This window comes from Zalophus californianus, chromosome 3, assembly GCF_009762305.2.
Source record: "Zalophus californianus isolate mZalCal1 chromosome 3, mZalCal1.pri.v2, whole genome shotgun sequence".
Classification (NCBI taxonomy): domain Eukaryota; kingdom Metazoa; phylum Chordata; class Mammalia; order Carnivora; family Otariidae; genus Zalophus; species Zalophus californianus.
The window spans coordinates 143,806,220-143,826,171 of record NC_045597.1 but is presented as its reverse complement, the minus strand read 5'-3'; the positions used below and the strand labels follow the sequence as shown (position 1 = coordinate 143,826,171).

General features: G+C 35.9%; 1 long non-coding RNA gene across 1 annotated transcript in view; it reads right to left on the bottom strand.

Annotated features, from left to right (window-relative positions):
- Positions 1 to 538: 538 nt before the first annotated feature.
- The window catches only part of LOC113919818, a 281,270-nt gene continuing 261,856 nt past the window's right edge, over positions 539 to 19,952 (bottom strand). The window contains exons 5-7 of the long non-coding RNA XR_003519127.1: positions 6,941 to 7,068; positions 6,444 to 6,512; positions 539 to 640 (exon numbers count right to left, since the gene is read on the bottom strand). This is a non-coding gene — a long non-coding RNA (uncharacterized LOC113919818). The remainder of the gene's footprint in view (positions 641 to 6,443; positions 6,513 to 6,940; positions 7,069 to 19,952) is intronic.

The following is a 19,952-nucleotide window of genomic DNA, read 5'->3' as shown; positions in this document are numbered from 1 at the left end:
GAACAGCTGTGGCTGAACTCCTGGCTGAAGGAAGCTCGTTAAGGGGATAATGTGCTTTGGGACCAAAGTCTGGAGCAAAGACAGACTAGAAAGACATTCAAGAAAAGGTCATCAAGGATTCCTGAGATAGCAAAATCAAAAGGCCAAGATAAGGTAAAAAATCAACAGGCCATCCCATTCTTTTCAAAATTTTTACCCTTGGATTTAACTCTTGTCTACTGAACTAAAGAATTTTAAATATTAGCAAAGCTTTCAGAACTTCTAGTGACTGACCCAGACTTTCCTTGCTCCTCTCACCACACAGTTACATCAGAGGTAATTTTAAATACACATCATTTAGAACAGATTAATGTCTGGTAGAAAGAAATTTGGTCAGCAGGAAACTGATTTTCTCTTTATTGGATATCGTCCTCTTGATAAAGCATTCCAATTCCTTTTTTAAAAAAACAAAAAGCTGAAGAAATATAGCCCACATTGCCAAATGGGTCAAGATCTGAGTCTGAAAGTAGAAGGAAAAGGGTAGAAATGGAGTACGTACCCAGAGGACCATAACGCAGCGCTTGCAGAGGTTACTAATTTCAGTTCACATAGGACCTGAGCATCTGGGGCCATATTCGCCTCGCAGGCGAAGGAAAGAAAACTGAAATGAAATACAGGAAAGTTAAAATTACATTACAAATGGATCAAAAAACCCCTCCTATTTTGCCTAGACTGATGCACCGTCAAGGACTCTGCCTTATAAGCCTTAAGAATTGCTTCTGAGCGATTCTACCCCATAAGGCTCAACACAAAACCTGGCATATTATCCAGTTCCTACCCTCTGATTTTGTGATCTAATCTAAATAATGATTCCAAGATTCCTAAAATCAAAATCTGCAATGTGATTCATGAATATTAAATTTTAAGGCACTGGCAAATGTTAGTTTCTACAGAATGAGAAATCCGTAGAACATTTTCTAAACCTCTGTAGAATGTATTGTCTTGGTAATCTGGAAAAATAAGATGCTCTGACAAAAGGAACCACATATTGCTTCCTCAAAATACTGTCCTGACGGGGGCGCCTGGGTGGCTCAGTTAGCTAAGGCTTCGGCTCAGGTCATGATCCCAGGGTCTTGGGATGGAGCCCAGCGTCGGGCTCCCTGCTTAGTGGGGAGCCTGCTTCTCCCTCTCCTGCTCCCCCTGAGTGTGCTTTCTCTCTTTCTCCTGCTCTTTCTCTCTCTCTGTCAAACAAATATATAAATAAATAAAATCTTAAAAAAAAATACTGTCCTGACTTCTGTTAAGAAGACTTTCCATTAAAAAGTCAGTCTCAAATAGGTGAGAAAGTTAACAGATTACCAAAGTTCAGTTGTATTTTAAACACTGTCTTTATTGACTTCGTGAAGGAATTTTTCATAGAGAAGACTTACAGATGACTGAGGAATTACTGTTAATGTTAATTAAGTGGGTGCATAGAAGTTTCTTTTGAGCAAATGCAACCTCCAAATTTATTTAACAATAGGAGAGAATGTTATTTTTCTTTAAAATTTCCAGAATGTAAGCCCATATACTGGAAAGACGAGTTTGCATAGAGGGTTGTTAAAGCTGCACAAAAACGTTTTAGAAAGACTTTGATCAAAATCAATACTATGAATCAGAACTGTCATATTTCAGATACTTTTTTCTCATTATCACTCACTATATTGTTTTTTGAACATCAGCTTTTATTGGTATTTTGTTGATACTAGTATTTTAGAATATCTACAAGTTTATCTTCATCTTTTCCCCCAAAACTGTCATGTACACAAGGTAAGTGTCTTTGTTCTGGAGAGAATGACTTAGAGCAGTGCTTCTCAAAAGGGCTACATTGACGGTCCAGCTTTTCTGATGTTTTGTTTTTGTTTTCAGTCTGTTGTGAATCAGTGCCATTTTACAACAGTGGAAACGAATTACTGGCAAAATGAAACTAATAAAGCAAAGGTGTACAGATATAAGCCACATATTTATTATTAAATTCAGTAGTTATACTGTTCTGTCAAATTGCTATAAAAGTTTTCAAATGCTTACTCCCAGCGTTTCTGTTCATGGATTGGCACTGGTCCAAGGTTCGCAATTTGAGTAGTATTGACTTGGAGGATTCAGATTAACCAAAATTATCATGATTATGCCACGGTACAGAGAGCCATTTGAGTGATAGGGATCCTATCTTACTCCATATAGTAGCTACAGAAATAAACAGTATCTTTTACTTATAATAGAATGTTTTCACTTCCCAAAGTGTTTGCATGTTCATGCTCCCATTCATCTTCAGGACTTACTGTGGCAGGTAGATGTAAGCTTATTATTTTATCATCAAGAAGCCAACATAGCTTCATCATGGAAGTGTGTTTTAGCCTACTATTTGATAGTATTATGCTATAAAAATCTGGATAGAACACAGCATATGTAAAAAAATAAAATAAAATAATTTTTTTAAAAAAAGAACACACTGTATGCAAACCACACAGTGAACTGAGTTACTGACTTCTTTATTCAATTCAGGAAACGTTTATTGAATGCTCATACGTGGCATGCACTGTCCTTGACTTCATATGTGGGGAATTTGAGAGAGGAATAGGACTTTTTTGCAGTCTGACAGGGCTGATGAGGCATGCTCTCAGTATGTTTAGTGCAGGGCACTAAACCAAGTGTTGGTAAGACTGGAGAAGGAAAGGCTAATTTTGCTGGACAAAGTAGCGTTTGAGTTTGGTCTTGATGTAGAGTAGCTGTTGAAATTGATGCAAGGGATTTCTGCTGAAGAAGTAGATCAACATGAGCAAAGTCACAGAAGTATGAAAAAACAAGGGGAATCTACAAACCAGCTCATCCTAGCTGGGCTTTGCATATGCAAGGATGACTTCTGGGAAGTAAAGCTAGGAAAGTAGATGTGTGCAAAGCAATCTTGACCGTACAAAAATAGATATTACAGAAGACGTGATGGGGAAACAAAAAAGAGAATTCCATTAGGCAGTATACACAATAAAACTTGACAATACACAATACACAATAAACAATACACAACACAACTTGACAAAAGTCCTGATTAAACATGTATGTCCTTCTGAAAGACTCACCAAGGTTCTTACTGGCTACAAAGATAATTCATCTATCTTTTTTTAAAAATTTTTATTGTTATGTTAATCACCATACATTACATCATTAGTTTTTGATGTAGGGTTCCATGATTCATTGTTTGTGCATAACACCCAGTGCTCCATGCAGAATGTGCCCACTTTAATTCATCTATCTTTTTAACTTTCCCTTTCCTTTCCTAGTGCAACTAAAAATCTCGACGTGTAATTTTGCATTTCCATATTCCTCATCCCATTCAGTAGACAAGATATTATCATTAATATCATCTTCCTTAGAATCTACACAGAAAAGGCACGAATAACACTCAGATTTCTTGCTTTTCCTCTGATGTGAATGGTGACACGCAGAGGTGTTGGTGAAATGATTGTTGGCGAAATGATTGTTGGCATTGAAACAGCCATGTCGTGTGAAGGGTTAGGGGCCAGTGGCAAGCAGAAGCTGCCTGAGAGTTGAGAAGCAAGGACAGAAACAAGGATGACAGAAAACACATGGTATTTGAGAGACAGAAGCAACAACCCCTCAGCATGACCTTCAGATCCACTTTTAGCTCCAGAGCTACTTGGACTCTTTTTCTTAGATACCTGCAGAGCGGTCCTTTATAGCCTTACGTCTCTTTTATTTAATTTAGCTTTCATTAAAATGGGTGTTTGATGATGAAGACACACTGCACTGCCTACATGATTATAAAGGAAAAGGAAAATAATAACTGCATAAGTCGCCTTCAAAAATGCCCAAGTCACATAGAGCATAAAAAGACTGGGTATTAACTGTCTCCAGAATAATCCAGGCTGATCTTTCTCTCCCTAGTTTTAAGGAAACAGAAGCTGGGCATATGTAGTTTTAAGCTGCAAAATGTTTATTCTCGGAAATTATATTTCCTAATAAAAGGGAACGGATGAAGAAAGAGGAAAGACTCTGGAAAATAGTTGCATCAGCATGGTAGATGTATATACCGCCCTGCAGCTCTCCCCAGTTCCCCCCTTTCCATGAAGGAGAATGGTGGGGAAAAAACCTAACTAACACTATATAGGTATATTCATTCAGATAGGAATTTAGACTAAAGTAAAAGAGATTATTTTCTTCTCAAATGAAATAAAAATGTAAAGCTGATGGGTATAAGATAAAAACAACAGAATCTTGACCCTGCAAATGGTTCCAGGCTTAGTAGGCTGAAGTGTGGGAGATAGTGTGTATACTCAGCATAGAGATTCTTCCCACCAGCCACACTTTACGTTGTCCATACTATCACCTTTGGGCATGAAGGACTCCAGCAAATATAGCACCCTCAGGAAAGCATAATGGGGGCTCATGGACATACCGCCAAGAGAAGAGATGAAGTCACCAGCATGGGACAGCACGGGCTCTCAGTTTCAGAACATTGCATTTTATGATTAAAAAGGGCTGGTGGCTAATAAAATGCAGTGATTATGACACATGATTTCCCCAGCTGCACTTAAGGTAACACCAAGGTTACTCAAACCAAATATTTTAATGGATTCACAAAGACCAGAAGCCATTCCTAGATTTCCCAGCTGGAAGAGTTCTAAAATATAACTATTACATTCAGCTCAACTGAACAGTAAAGCAAAAATGCTTACTGCTGGTCACATTCCAGGGAACGGTTAAAATTGCTTTATGGCCTTCGGTAATGAGAGTGGACAGCAGTGTAACAATACATAATAAGGTGAGTTTAGTTTTATGTCCCGAGAACAATCTGCTTTACCCTTATGGTTCAGTTCTTTAAACTGTTTCTGTTTGAAGTAATTACAAAAGATAGTTGGCAAGTGACAGTTATAACCACTGTAGCAAATGGACTTTGTTGTAGTGTTGTGGTCTACCCCTGAGTACTATTATCTTAGACTTCTAGGGCATTTAGTGTAAGTGAGGATGTCACATGAAACAAATGCCTCCTGACTTACACTAGACTTACAAGGATCTCCTTCAAGCAAGACCAGCTCAAGTGTGTGGCTGGTGATGTTTTCTGAAGGGTAGGACGTATATATAACCCTGGCTATGCTTGAGTTGCTATTAGGAGACACAAGAAAAAAAATGTATTTTGTTTTAATAGTTCTATATATATTTGGAAATTATCACATGATAATTAATATAAAAACCACATCAAATCTATGATTTCATAGATATGACTGCTTAAGATGGTTATAGTTTAAAAGTTCATATGGAAAAGGCAAATGTTCTGATGTTGGTGTATAATGACTGTGGCAGGTAGTCCAAGAATGCTCCGTGGGCCTCAATTCCTGGGATTCATGCCCGTGAATGATCCCCTCCCACACTGTAGAGTACTGACACATAACCTATAGGTTCATTTAACCTAGAGGCTATTGTGGAAGTGAAAGAGTGTGACTTCCAAGGCTAGGACAAAAGTCACTGAGGCTTCGGTTTGACCTTTAGTCCTTCCTTCTGAGGGGAATCAACTGCCATGCCTTGAAAAACAACCCTATGAAGAGTTCCCAGGTGCCAAAAAACTGAGGCCTCCTGCTCACAGCCAGCAAGGAATGCTATCCTCTTGTTTACAGCCATGAGAGTGAGCCAACATCTTTGACCGCAGCTTCCTAAGGCATGAGGGGCCAGAACTACCTCAGCTGAGACCCTCTTGAATTTCTGACCCATAGAAACCATGTAAGATAATACATGTTTACTGTTGTTTTAAGCTGCTAAATTTGGGGGTAATTTGTTAAGCAGCATTAGCTAACCAATAATAGATGAAGAATACCATGAGCAAGACTGGGAAACAGTGACGGGGGATCCCGCTTACCGGTGCTCCTATATAGCTCTGCTTTTCCTCCTCCTCTCTGAAACTTCCATTCCATGGAGCTGAACCATTAGATCTCAGTTCTAATGGAAAGTGCACCTCTTGCATCTGCTTTTGGCTGAGCCTGCTCATGGTACCTCTTGTCTGACAAAGTGTTTACCATCACTTAGTCCTTCTGACAACAAGAGGGCTGTTATAGGCTTTTAATGAATGCAGACTCTGCAGCCAAGAGAAATGTAGCTGAGAAGTGGGATCGAGATCTACAGTTCCCAATCCCAAATGGTAAGTGAGTTGCTATTTCTCTTGTTCCTCCTGTTTCAGAAAGTTCTCAAAGCCAGCTGCGGTCTCTCAGCTCTGCCCTCATGTGCAATTTTCTGCTTTTCCAGGGCCCCTACCTAGGTCCACGGTAAACTGAGAGTTACAAAGTTGCTATTTAATGCTTTTTTTCTCCCTAACAACTTCAAAAATACATTGGAGATATTTTTCTTATTAACGTTTTCCTCATGTCAGCAGAAGCAGTATGTTTTAAAAAGTTCCTTGAGACATTCGTCCCGCTTCTTACCTTTATTCAGAGGACTTGGTGGGAAGATTCCCGTGACGCTGTTACTCCCTCAGGGTAGGGAGCAAAGAGCTGGTGGAAAGAGCACAGAGACAGAGTAAGGAGAATTCAGTTCATTTTCGACATTCACTCACATATTCTTACTTTTTTCTATTTCCCAATTATTTTCGCATCATCAACGGAAGTTTCTTATTAGGTCTTGGGTATGCATGTTGAAAAGTGATTTGGTTTCCACTGTGTTCTGCAATGTCAGCATTTCCATAATTACACACCACTGTTGGCTGTCTCCCAGATGACTGCTAAAATTATATATCATGGGATTTAACTACAGGCCAGACCATGGTGTTTTTTAATCTTCACTCGAATTCCTTCCAAATAACTAAGGAGCTAATCATCCTTATTTTATGTATTTATTTATTTAATTTATTTATTTAGTTTTTTGGTCTCTAGTTTGGGCCTTTTTAAGCACCTCTCTTGCAACAGATTAGAAGTTCCTTTACCTTTTAAGTTTTCAAGCTGCTTTGGTTCACGGTTTGGGGGAAAAAGAAGAGGACTTGCATTTCTCTATAACTCCATGACAGCGGGCTCCGTGAGTCAGACTCAGTAGTAATTTGCAGGGTGTTCTGACCTGCAAACACATTATTTGCCCCATAATAAACTTAGTAAAATACCAAATTTTGTGAATACCCAAATCCCGCACTATCACTTCTTGATTCTACCTCAGGAATCCTATTTTTTAGTATCCCTATCACAAGGAACCCGGGTGAAAGCAAACGTTGGTAGAGATGCAAACTAAGTATACCAGGAAGACTAACTTCCGGTTCTGGCTCTAAACCTCTAACCATGACATGGGTAAGTCCCATCGCTCTTCAGATGCCCGCCATTCCATCTGTAAGATCGGAGGGTTGGAATACGTGACGGAAGATCACTTCCAGCTCTACAGGCCAAAAACTCTGTAACCGTGATGGCAGCTCAAGACGCCCGCCTTTCCTGTGGGCACATATTCTCCCAACCACTTTGTCCTGCCTGCTGGTCCTGCTCACTGGCTATTTTATTGTCATCAGGTGAGCCTGTTCCTTCTCTTTGCTCTGTCCTTTTTGTTTGATGTTTGTTTAATTCTTCATCCTTTTTATTTCTTTCTCAAGTCTCTACAAGGGAAAGGGGGCACAACAGAGATTTACTACCTCTTGATATGAACTCTGCTCTTCTAGATTCTTTAGAAAATAGATCTGAAAAAGGCTTTCCATAAAGTTGTCACCCAGTCACTCTTTATGTGCCTATCACTATTTTCTGGTATATTCTCTTTTAATTATTTGACTATTTATTGATTTTAGGTCTCCCCCACCAGGATGTACTTTCCATAAAACCTCCATCTGTGTGCCCTATTCCTGTTTCAGCCTGAGTTCCTAGGCCATTGTTTGACAAAATAATAATTGGGGGTGTTTGTATCAGCTTATATGCTCAGTATGCTAAATTGGTTAATTGAACCAGAATCCCTTTCAAGGAAATCTGGCTTTTGAGGAAAGGATACCCCCAAAGACATCAGAACTATTTAGAAATAGCAGCGGTTCAAAAAACACTTAATGTAGTCACATTAAATCATCCCCAGCATAATATGAGGCAGAAAATTGAAAAGCAAGAAAAAAAATTCCTAGACAGAAGAGTGTGTAGTAAACCTTCTCTAAATAGTTCGCCATTGTGTGGCATGTGGTATGACTGGATAAACAAACCTAACAAGCAATTTGGGTTGGGGAATTCTGGCTGTAAATGTAAATGTACTTTACATCTCTTTTAGTGGTCAGACACAAGGTAAAAATGGTAAGGGCACTATTTTTAGTGATCAAGTCATCTCAGGTTATGGAAGTTTCTCATTAGTTTGCGTCCCATAAAGATAGGCTTTATGAATCTAAACCTGATTTTGTCTCTTAACTAGGAGCTGTTTCTGAGAAATATTAAATGAAAGGGAGAGAGTATAAATGAAATTCTAACTCTAGACCTGGGTCACTGTTTGTCCCATAGAGTCTTTGGGGGTCACTTTTGGCAAATTCTTCCTATATGGTTGTCTAGAAGTTTATCGGAATGTCTCCTCACATAAACCTTCTTGAGTGGCTGACACATTGTTGGCACAGCATGCACCTAACATGAGTAAAGGAATCACTATGCCACTCAGAGCATATCCCGGCACAGGGTGGGTCAGGTGAGAAAACCAATATAGTAGTCCTGTGTCGGCACTACGCCATGCAGTACGTAAATGACTCTAAAATATTGAAGAGAAATGCAAGTGGGAAAAAAATACTATTTGTGTGATGAAACAGACAGGAAACATTTTGTGGTGGAGTCATACAAGAGAATATTTATATCCTCCAAGGTCCAGTTAAAGTCCTACCTCCTCAACAAAGCCTTTCCTACTAGCTCAAATCATTTTCTTCTCTGTGTTCAATTATGTTTACTGTCTATTAGTGGCTCTTTTTTTGCATTCTGTCATACATAACCTTATTGAACTTTTTCAAGTGTTAATAAACTGTCGGCTGAATAAGCTCCTTGAGGGACAGTTACTCTGTCTTATCTTTATTTTTATCATCCTAGTATTGCTTGGTGGCTGGCTTGTGAAAAAGCACTCGAAGTTTAAATTGAACTAACATGATAGAAGAGTAGTAACTCATTAATAGCTTTGTAACAACGATCACAGTAGAGTTTACAAGCTGTATTTTTTCCTTTTATGAAGACAATTGAACCCAAGTTGGAACTTTTATCAGTCAAGGTCCAGGCGGAAAACAGAAGGCTCTCTCACAGAGATAATGGGAGAGATTTTGATGAAGGGAACATGTACAGAGGTGTGGCAGCATTAAGGACCAACAAGGAATGGTGAAACACCTCCGGGCAGCAACCGTGGAAAGTCATTACCGCTCCAAAGCCTGAATGGGCCAACGCATGGCAGCGATACTGAATCTGATGAGAGCTGAGTCGTGGGAAATGGACCACCTAATAGTTATGATTGTAGGTAGAGGAAGGTATTCACAATCAAAACACATTCTCTCTCTCTTTCTCTCTTGCCATCTTTTTATCTCCCTCGCCTTCCTCCCACCCTCCTCTCTCTGATCTCTACCTAGTCCCTCCCACTGGATGAACCCAATGAGAAGTAAGAGGGTGAGAGAATTCAGACGATGTAGTCCATACAAGTTAGCCTGCTAGAGTGCAGATTACCATGAAGAAGAGCAGAGAATAGATGGGGAAGGACAAATGGAGGATAATCAGTGTAAGACTCCTTCCAGTTTTCTTTGGATACTACTATTTGTAAACCTTATTACTGTATATGACTCTATACTTTTACCAAATAATATAAGGATAGTCACCAGATGCAAAATAATTATCTATCACCAAATAGCTTTGTATGCAATTGTATCATTTGTTTCATATGTGGCATTTTTTTGTTTTTTTTCCCTCAAAATCATCTTATATGGTTCCACTGGTTTTATGTTAGAGTTACTATATTTTAAACTATTAACAGTAGTGAGAAATATAACTTACTCTTGTTTTATTTTTTTTAATTTTATTATGTTATGTTAATCCACCATACATTACATCATTAGTTTTTGCTGTAGTGTTCCATGATTCCTTGTTTGCGTATAACACCCAGGGCTCCGTGCAGTACGTGTCCTCTTTAATACCCATCACGAGGCTAACCCATCCCCCATCCCCCTCCCCTCTAGAACCCTCAGTTTGTTTTTCAGAGTCCATAGTCTCTCATGGATCGTCTCCCCCTCTGACTTACTCCCCTTCATTCTCCCCTTCCTGCTATCTTCTTCTTCTTCTTTTTTTTCTTAACATATATTGCATTATTTGTTTCAGAAGTACAGATCTGTGATTCAACAGTCTTGCACAATTCACAGCACTCACCATAGCACATACCCTCCCCAATGTCTATCACCCAGCCACCCCATCCCTCCCACCCCCCCACCACTCCAGCAACCCTCAGTTTGTTTCCTGAGATTAAGAATTCCTCATATCAGTGAGGTCCTATGATACATGTCTTTCTCTGATTGACTTGAAAATACAAGTATTTTTAAGAAAAAAAACCCTCTTTATGAGAAACGTGGAAGCATTAATAGTACATTTTTTTACTTGTGGGCAAACTTATTAACACAGTTTAGCTCCCAGAAACTAGCAAGAAACCACAACAGCCTTGAGAAAGAGGCTGAAGACACACTCGATAAATAGATGCTATAAATCCAAAATACGAAAATAACTCCTAAAATGTTCCATAGGGCCAAGGGTCCTTTACTTACCTTTACAGTACCCATTATTCACATGCTAAATAAGGCTTGAATTTTGACACTCTAGTTTCAGTGTAGATTTAACTTGTCCTCCAAAAGTCACATTTCCTATTTTAATTGATATGTTAAAATAATTCAAACATTTCTAATTGATATAATGATTGGCTATCACAATATTACACCTGCCTGTCATTATATCACCTGAATAGCTGATATAATGCTCTTTATTGGGCTGGGAAAGACTGAGGGGAGAGAAGATCTAGAGAGAAAAAAAACTTAAGGTCTTAGTTCTGACTTACTGAAACAAAGAGACCTATGCAAGTCCCACAGGGTAATTGGATTTGGAGTTCACAGGAGAGGCCTGTACTGGAGATATAAACAGGGGAGCTGTCAATTATGGAAGGTGCTTAAAGCCATGAGCCTGAATCAGATCACCAGGGAGGAAGCAGAGTAAGGGACTGAGTATTGAACAGCTCTTCATGAATTACAAGGCATTTGAAGAGAAAGGGAGCTTTCTAGATATTAAAACATTTTTAAAATTGTAATGATTAAAGTGATATGATAGTGAATTGCAATGGAGATCAATGATAAAAGAGTCCAGAAAGGGACTTCAAGTATATATGGGAGTTAATATATGATAAATGTAACATTTCCAATAGGTAGAGCAGGCATAGATTATTCAGTAGAACATAATCAGCATAAGAATCCTTTTCCATTTTCTTTGGTTACTACTATTTTTAAAACTTGTTGCTATTCTGACTACTTCAACAAACAAAACTAAAAAGCTAAAAAGCTAGAAAAATATTAGATCCTGTCTTTAATCCATGGGGAATTTATCTTGATGTAACTTATAAATGAATAAATTAGCATACAAGTAAAAAAAATGTACTTCTGGAGTAAGGAAGGTATATCTAAGCATGGCATATAAAATGGAAAACATGAATAATGCAATAAGACAGTAAAAAAACACTCTGGGAAAAATATTTTCAACAAAAGTGACAAAGGGTTATCTTCTTAATATAGCATATGAAGAAGTTTTATAAATCACTATTAAACAGATGAATACATCCATAGAAACATAAAGGTTATGTTAAACAACAAAATAATCATTAAAAAATATAAATGGTAAGTGTTGCAAACATTGCAAAACAATGTTTGGTACATTTAAGTATAAAAACAAGCTAAAACAATAGTGAAATACCATTTTTCATATCATCAGATAGGCAAAGATATTACTCAAAACATATATTACTAATGGAGGTCATGTTGGTGATATAGATCAATCCAAAGGCTAAGACAGGTAGTTTTCCAAAAAAAGCAGCACCAATATATAACTCATGTCACATGTTTTTCTAATAAATGTGACATGAACACTCTCCCATCAAGAGGTGGGGTCTACGTCTCTTCCCCTTGAACCTGGGTGACCTTCGTAACTACTTCAACTAATGGAATGTGGCAGAAGTGATGTTGTGTGATTTCTAAGGCTGGGTCATAAAACACAGTATGGTTTCACCTAGCTCTCTCTCTCTCTCTCGAAACCCAGCCACCATCAGGTGAAGAAGCTAGACTCTTAGCTTGTGCCTAGCATCAAGCACCAGACAACTAGAAATGTGAGTCAATGACCAAGACTTCAGGTGACTTGCAGGCCCTAGACTTCTGGTTTTCCAGCTGAGATCTAGACATCCTAGAGTACAGGCAGGCCATCCCTAGTGTGTGAATTTCTTACCTACAGAAATCATAGGAGATAATAAATGATTATTGTTAGTTCAAGCCACAAAGTTTTGTTGTTGTTGTTGTTGTTTTTTATGCAATAACCTGTAAAAAATACACTGGCTTTTAGCATCATATGTCAAAAGCCAAGGTATATCTGTTGACTAATTTATTTTGAAGAATCACTTGGACAAGTGCACAAATATATATGTTTAGGAAAGTTGACTACAGCTTCTAATTTTTCACTCTTTCAAAGATAATATCAAACAACTGGGAACTACTTAAATAAATTATAATATATCCATATAATGGAATACTCTTCAACCATTCAAAATATGTAGTAAATCTTTATTTCACATGGGAGTTCTTCAATTTATATCATTAGGTAAAAAATTAGGTTTCAAAATGTTTTACTTACAGAATCCCATTCTTTTGGAAAAATTTTTCTCAATCTAGGCATAGAAAAGTCTCGAAAATATGCATCAAAATTATAATGGTACATATATTTTATAATCAAGTAAAACAAGTTATCTCTATTTTGAAAATTATTAATAAAAAGCACAAAGCACTTATGACATTATCTCATTTAGTACTCACAGATGCTGTGAGATGGGCATTAGCACTTTTGTTTTCATTTATTTTTTTATTTATTTTTTAAATTGAGGTATAGCTGACATACAATGTTATATTACTTTTAGGGGTACAACATAGTGATCTGACAATTCCGTACATTACACTGTACTGAATAAGTGTAATTACCATTTGTCACCATACAACATTATTACAATATTATTGACTATATTTCCTATGCTGTGCCTTTCATCTCCGTGACTTATTTATTTCATAATTGGAAGTTTGTGCCTCTTAATCTCCTTCACCTATTTTGCTCATTTCCCTTAACCCCCTCCCCTCTGGCAACAACCAGTTTGTTCTATTTATGATTGTTTCTCTTTTTTGTTTGTTCATTTATTTCATTTTTTAGATTCCACATATAAATGAAATCACATAGTATTTGTCTTTGTCTATCAGACTTATTTCATTTAGCATGATAGCTTCTAGGTTCATTCATGTTATTGCAAATGGCAAGATCTCATTATTTTTTTGTGGCTGAGTAACATTTCATTACATATAATGGAATATTATTACATATTACATACAATTGCTAGTAATATTCCATATATAACACATAATTGCTGAGTAATATTCCATATATATAATTCTTTATCCATTCATCTACTGATGAACACTTAGGTTGCTTCCATATCTTGGCTACTGTAAATAATGCTGCAATAAACATAGGGGTGCATAATCTTTTTGAATTAGTGTTTTCATCTTCTCCAGGTAAATACCCAGTAGTGGAATTACTAAATTGTATGGTATTTTTATATTTAATTTTTTTACAAACTTCCATACTATTTTCCACAGTGGCTGCACCAATTTACATTCCCACCAACAGTGTGTGAGAGCTCCCTTTTCTCCACATCCTCACTGACACTAGTTACTTTTTATCTTTTCCACACTAGCCATTCTGGCCAGGACAAAGTAATATCTCATTGCAGTTTTGATCTGTGCTTCCCTGATGACTATGTTGAACATCTTTTCATGTGTCTGTTGGCCATCTGTATGTCTTCTTTGGAGAAATGTCTATTCATGCCCTCTGTTCTTTTTAAATTTGCTTTTTTCTGGTGTTGAGTTGTATAAGTTTTTTTATATATTTTGGATTTTAACCCCTTATCAGATATAACATTTACAAATATCTTTTCCCATTCAGTAAGTTGCCTTTTTGTTTTGTTGATGATTTCCTTCACTGGACAGAAGCTTTTTATTTTGGTGTAGTGTCAATTTTTTATTTTTGCTTTTGCTCCCTTGCCTGAGGAGACATATCTAGGAAATATGTTGCTAAGAGTGATGTCCAAAAGATTACACCTATGTTTTCTTTTAGGAAGAAAGAAACTCCTAAAAAAATTTTTGTTTTAGGAGTTTTATGGTTTTGGGTCTCACATTTAGTTCTTTAATCCATGTTGAGTTATTTTTGTGTGTGATAGAAGAAAATGGTCCAGTTTTATTATTTTACATGTAGATGTCCAGTTTTTCCAACACCACTTATTGAACCAGACTCTCTTTTCCCCAATGTATATTCTTGCTTCCTTTGTTGTAGATTAATTGACCGTATAGACTGTATAAATATAGATTATACAGACCGTATAGGGTTTATGTCTGGGCTCTCTATCCTGTTCCATTGATCTCTGTGTCTATTTTGGCACCAGTACCATACTGTTTTGATTATGATAGCTTTGCAGTATATCTTGAAATCTGGGATTGTGATACATCCAGCTTTGTTCTTCTTTCTCAAGATTACTTTGGCTTTCAGAGTCTTTTGTGATTCCATACAAATTTTAGTATTATTTGTTCTAGTTCTACAAGAAATACTGTTGGTGTTTTGATAGGGACTGCATTGAATCTGTAGATTGCTTTGGGTGGTACGGTCACTTAACAATATTAATTCTTTCAATCCACGAGCATGGTATATCTTTCCATTTGTGTCACCTTTAATTTCTCTCATCAACATGTTATAGTTTTCAGGGTACAGGTCCTTCACCTCCTTGGTTAAATTTATTCCTAGGTATTTTATTCTTTTTGGTGCAATTGTAAATGGGATTGCTTTCTTAATTTCTCTTTCTGCTACTTTGTTAATTAGTGTATAGAAATGCAACTTATTTCTATATATTAGTTTTGTATGCTGTAACTTTACTCAATTCATTTATTAGTTCTAACACTTTTTTGGTGGAATCATTAGTGTTTTCTATATGTTGTATCATGTCATCTGCACATAGTGAAAGTTTTACTTTTTCTTTACCAATATGGATGCCTTTTATTTCTTTTTCTTGTCTGATTGGATGAGGACTAGGACTTCTAGTTCTATGTTGAATACAAGTGACAACAGTGAACATACCTGTCTTGTTCCTGATCGTAGGGAAAAAACGTTCAGTTTTTCACCATTGAGTATCATGTTAGCTGTGGATTTTTCATATATGGCCTTTATTATGTTGAGATATATTCCCACTAAACCACTTTGTTGAGGGTTTTTTATTATGAATGGATGTTGAATTTTGTCAGATACTTTTCCTGCATCTATTGAGAATATCATATGGTTTTATCTCACATTTCATCAATTTGATATATCACAGTGATTGATTTGTAGATACTGAGCCACTGTTACATTTCTGGAATAAATTCCACTTGATTGTGGTGAACGATCCTTTTAACGTATTGTTGAATTCAGTTTGCTAATATTTTTTTTTAAGGATTTTTGCATCTATGTTCATCAGCGACACTAGCCTATAGTTTTGTTTATTTGTTTTTTTTCTGTAGTGTCTTTGTCTGGTTTTGGTGTCAAGGTAATGCTGGAATGAATATGGAAACTTTTCTTCTCCTCTACTCTGGAATATTTTGAGGAGACTAGGTATTAACTTTTTGTTAAATGTTTGATAGAATTCACCTGCAACTCTTTCTGATCCTGGAATTTTGCTTTTTGGCAGTTTTTGATTACCAATTCAATTTTGTTACCAGTAATCAGTGTGTTAAGATTTTCTATTTCTTCCTGATTCAGTTTGGGAGATTTCATGTTTCTAGGAATTTATCCATTTCTTCTACATTGTCCAATTTGTTGGCATATATTTTTTGATAGTACTCTCTTATAATCCTTTGTATTTCTGTGGTGGTGTTATTACTTCTCTTTCATTTATGATTTAATTTATTTGAGTTATCTCTTTTTTCTTGATGAGTGTGGCTAAAGCTTTCTCAATTTTGTTTATCTTTTCAAAGAACCAGCTCTTGGTTTCATTGATCTTTTCTGTTGTTTTTTCAATCTCTATTTCATTTATTTCCTTTGTGATCTTTATTACTTCTGTCCTTCTACTAAATTTGGGCTTTGTTTATTCTTCTTTTTCTAGTTTCTCCAAGTGTACAGTTAGGTGATTATTTGAGACTTTTCTTGTTTTTTGTTTTTTGTTTTTTTTGCGGTAGGCCTGTATAAACTTCCTTCTTAGAACTGCTTTCACTGAGTCCCAAAGATTTTGGACCATTGTGTTATCATTTTCATTTGTCTATAGGTATTTTTTAATTTCTTCTTTGAGTTCTTCACTGACCCATCCGTTGCCTAGTAATGTGTTGTTCAGCCTCCAAATGATTGTGGGTTTTTTTTTAAAATTGATTTTTAGTTTCATACCATTGCAATTGGAAAAGATGCTTGATATGATTTCAATTTTCTTAAGTTTATGGAGACTTGTTTTGTGGTTTAACATGTGACCTACCCTGGAGAATGTTCCACGTGCAATTGAAAAGAATGTGTATTCTGCTATTTTGGGATGGAATGTTCTGTCTATAACTGTTATGTCCATCTGTTCTAATGTGTCATTCAAAGCCACTGTTTCCTTATTGATTTTTTTGTCTGGATGATCTATCACTGATATAATTGGTGTTAAAGTCTTCAACTATTAGTGTATTATTATCAATCTCTCCCTTTATGTCTGTTAATATTTGCTTTATGTATTTAGGTGCTCCTATGTTGGGTGCACAGATATTTATAATGGTTATATTCTCTTGTTAATTCCTTTATCATTATGTGATGCCCTTCCTTGTCTCTTGTTACAGGCTTTGTTTTAAACAGTGCTTTTCTTTTTAAAGAGATGAGCTTCACATGTCATATTTTTGAAAAATTGCAGAATGCCTCGTCCTTGCACTCTTCCTCCATCTCCGTCCCCATTCCTTCTCAAACAAGCAAATTCCCTTCACGTTCTTAAAGAATGTCTAGGGAGATGGGAATAATAGTGTATTTGAAGACTGCGCATAGATACTACCCTGAAAATACTCTGAAAAATATAAAAAGACTCTGAATAATATTATTATGCCTATTTTTATGAATGAGAAAAATGTCTCAGAAACTCTAACTGGCTTATTCATTATCAGTCAGAAATTATTAGAAAACAAACTAGATATGTCAAATCCAAAATTTATAATCTTTGCACTCTATGGAGAGGTATCACAAAGTGTTTCAAATTTCTATCATGCCATACTAGGTATCATGCAAAGAGAATTATACAGTAATATTGTCAGAGGCATTATGGTCTATGTAAATTAATATTCATTTTCTTCAGACAGACCTATGAATGCAAAAAAAGATAATTAATATTAGACACTGAATTTTACAAACAGATCATTATAGAGATGATACAATAAAAAAGTTAAGGTTAGTGTTCACTTTAAATCTGTTTTAATTATGTACAAGGTGAATTTATCTACTAGAAGACTATATCTATGTTGTTTGTTGAATATATTCTACGTTCTTTCTACAGTCTAAAATAGTAAACATAAGGGGCTTATTCCAATTCCAAATCTTAATAATATAGGACTGGTCCAAGGCAAAACAAATTCAGTAAAATTTGTTTTCAGCATTCATTCATATTTCCTTTATCCTTCAGACTTCATTACCTAGACATATGGACATGTGTCTATTTTCCCCACAGGAAGGTTGATTTTTGCCATAAAATTACTGTTAGTTAAAGTACATTGCCTATCATTTCTATATCATATGCCAAGAAGTAATTAAAAATTTTTACAATTACACTTTTAAATTAGTTATCCTGTTTTATAGTGCTTGATTTCTCATCATGTTGCTTTAGGATGCTACATGGAAATAAGCCACTGAGACTTTTCATAAATACCTTGGTAACATTTTGCAAAATATTTTTAAGTTATGTAGAGGTTTTACATTGATTAGTAAAATGCCTAAGAAATTATCAGCTATAGCTCACATTCTATATAAAGGAGGAAACTGAAGCTCAGAGAATATCATTACCCAAGGATCAAAAACCAAAAAGTAATAGAGCTAGAAATAGAAATCCAATTTCCTAAATCTTAGTCTACTTCGTTTCTGCATGGCTCTATTTCCATTCTATGGCAACCCTACAACGGCCTAGTTGGATAAAGAAAACAAGTGACCACTTTCAGTCCTCCAGGATAGGATGTCTGCTGTCTATGTGATATTCAGAACACAGTGGTTGCTGGATTCTAATTAACAAGACAGTTCTAAATGTGTACTAAGGATGTTTCTTATGCTATAGGTTGCATCCAAAGCCATTGTTTAATTGAGTGGTTATGGCAATCTTCCTAAATCATTGCAAATTATTAAGCAGCATGTGGTACAACTGGGACCAGGAAGGCTCAGGTGTAATAAATGATTGTACTTTAGAGAGTCATTTCTTCATAATAGGGAAGTAATTCATTAGGGAAATAAAAGAAACTTCAACTGTAGCAATTAAGCATATTGAAAAATATTTTATACAGAAAATCCTTTGCTTCTTGTCTGAACTAAAGCAGAAACCAACAACCCATTTCTGAAAAAGTTATCAAGACATGCAAATTCACTAAAAACAGAATTGTTCTCTGGCTCATTATTTACACTGTGGCATAAAATCAGCCACTATTTTCCAAGAAGAATGTTAAACTTCCATTTGAAGTGTTTTCATTTAATTCAGACTTTCATCTTTAAATAAAATACAAAAAACAAAGAAGAAAACCTGAAAAACTCAAAGGAAAACTTAGAAAGCATGATATTATTGGTGTTTAGAGATATGTGGTCTAAAACAAAAAGTCAAAAATCCAGGTAATTCATAAAGCAGAAGAATTTTAAAAATAAATAGGGTATCAAGAATAAGACTATAATTACTACACCAAAGGTAATCAGCCAAGGACCATAATGTCAAGAATTTAAGTCTACCTGGCTCTATGGTCACCCTTCAAGTCTCATGGCTTTAGTGAAACTGATGATATCCTCATTTTTCCTTCTCTTCCTTTTCTTAAAACCTGTATACATGATGTCTGTCATCTTCTAGTTTGCATACACAATTTTTGAAGCACGCTTTTCCTTTTTAACTGTATATTAATTTTTTAATATTTTTTCTGGACAATAATTATAAGATGGATATACCAACAATTCAAGTTGCATTTTTTTTTTTTGGTTATTCTATCATTTCAGCATTTTTCAACATTAGTGAATAAATGTCATTCAAATGCATTTTTGTTAACATTTGTTGGGTATGAAATGATTTGAGGATACAGTATAATTTAAGGGAATCCCCAAATGGGTAATAATTTAAATCTCCAAAAGAAGAAGAAAGACTGAAAGTTTACATATTAGATGCTCACTTTTTTTTTTTTTTAAATCTAACATCTAACATCTGGGCATCATGATCAGGCATTTAATTAAGGCAAAATGAATGTCAAGAATTTCACATGGATTCCATTAGTCAGATTTGCTATTACATCATTTGAATTGGAGTCCACTTCATAAATATCTCTTCAAGGACCTGCCTGTGGGTGAAAATAGGACATAGAATTCACATTCCTTTGAAGAAATAGATGCAGAAAGGGGCATATGCCTGTGAGGCTCTCTACTGCATACTTAATGCATTGGACCAGGAGAAAGCAGGTTGTATTGAAATAGGCAAGTCTCACACTTTTGTTTAAA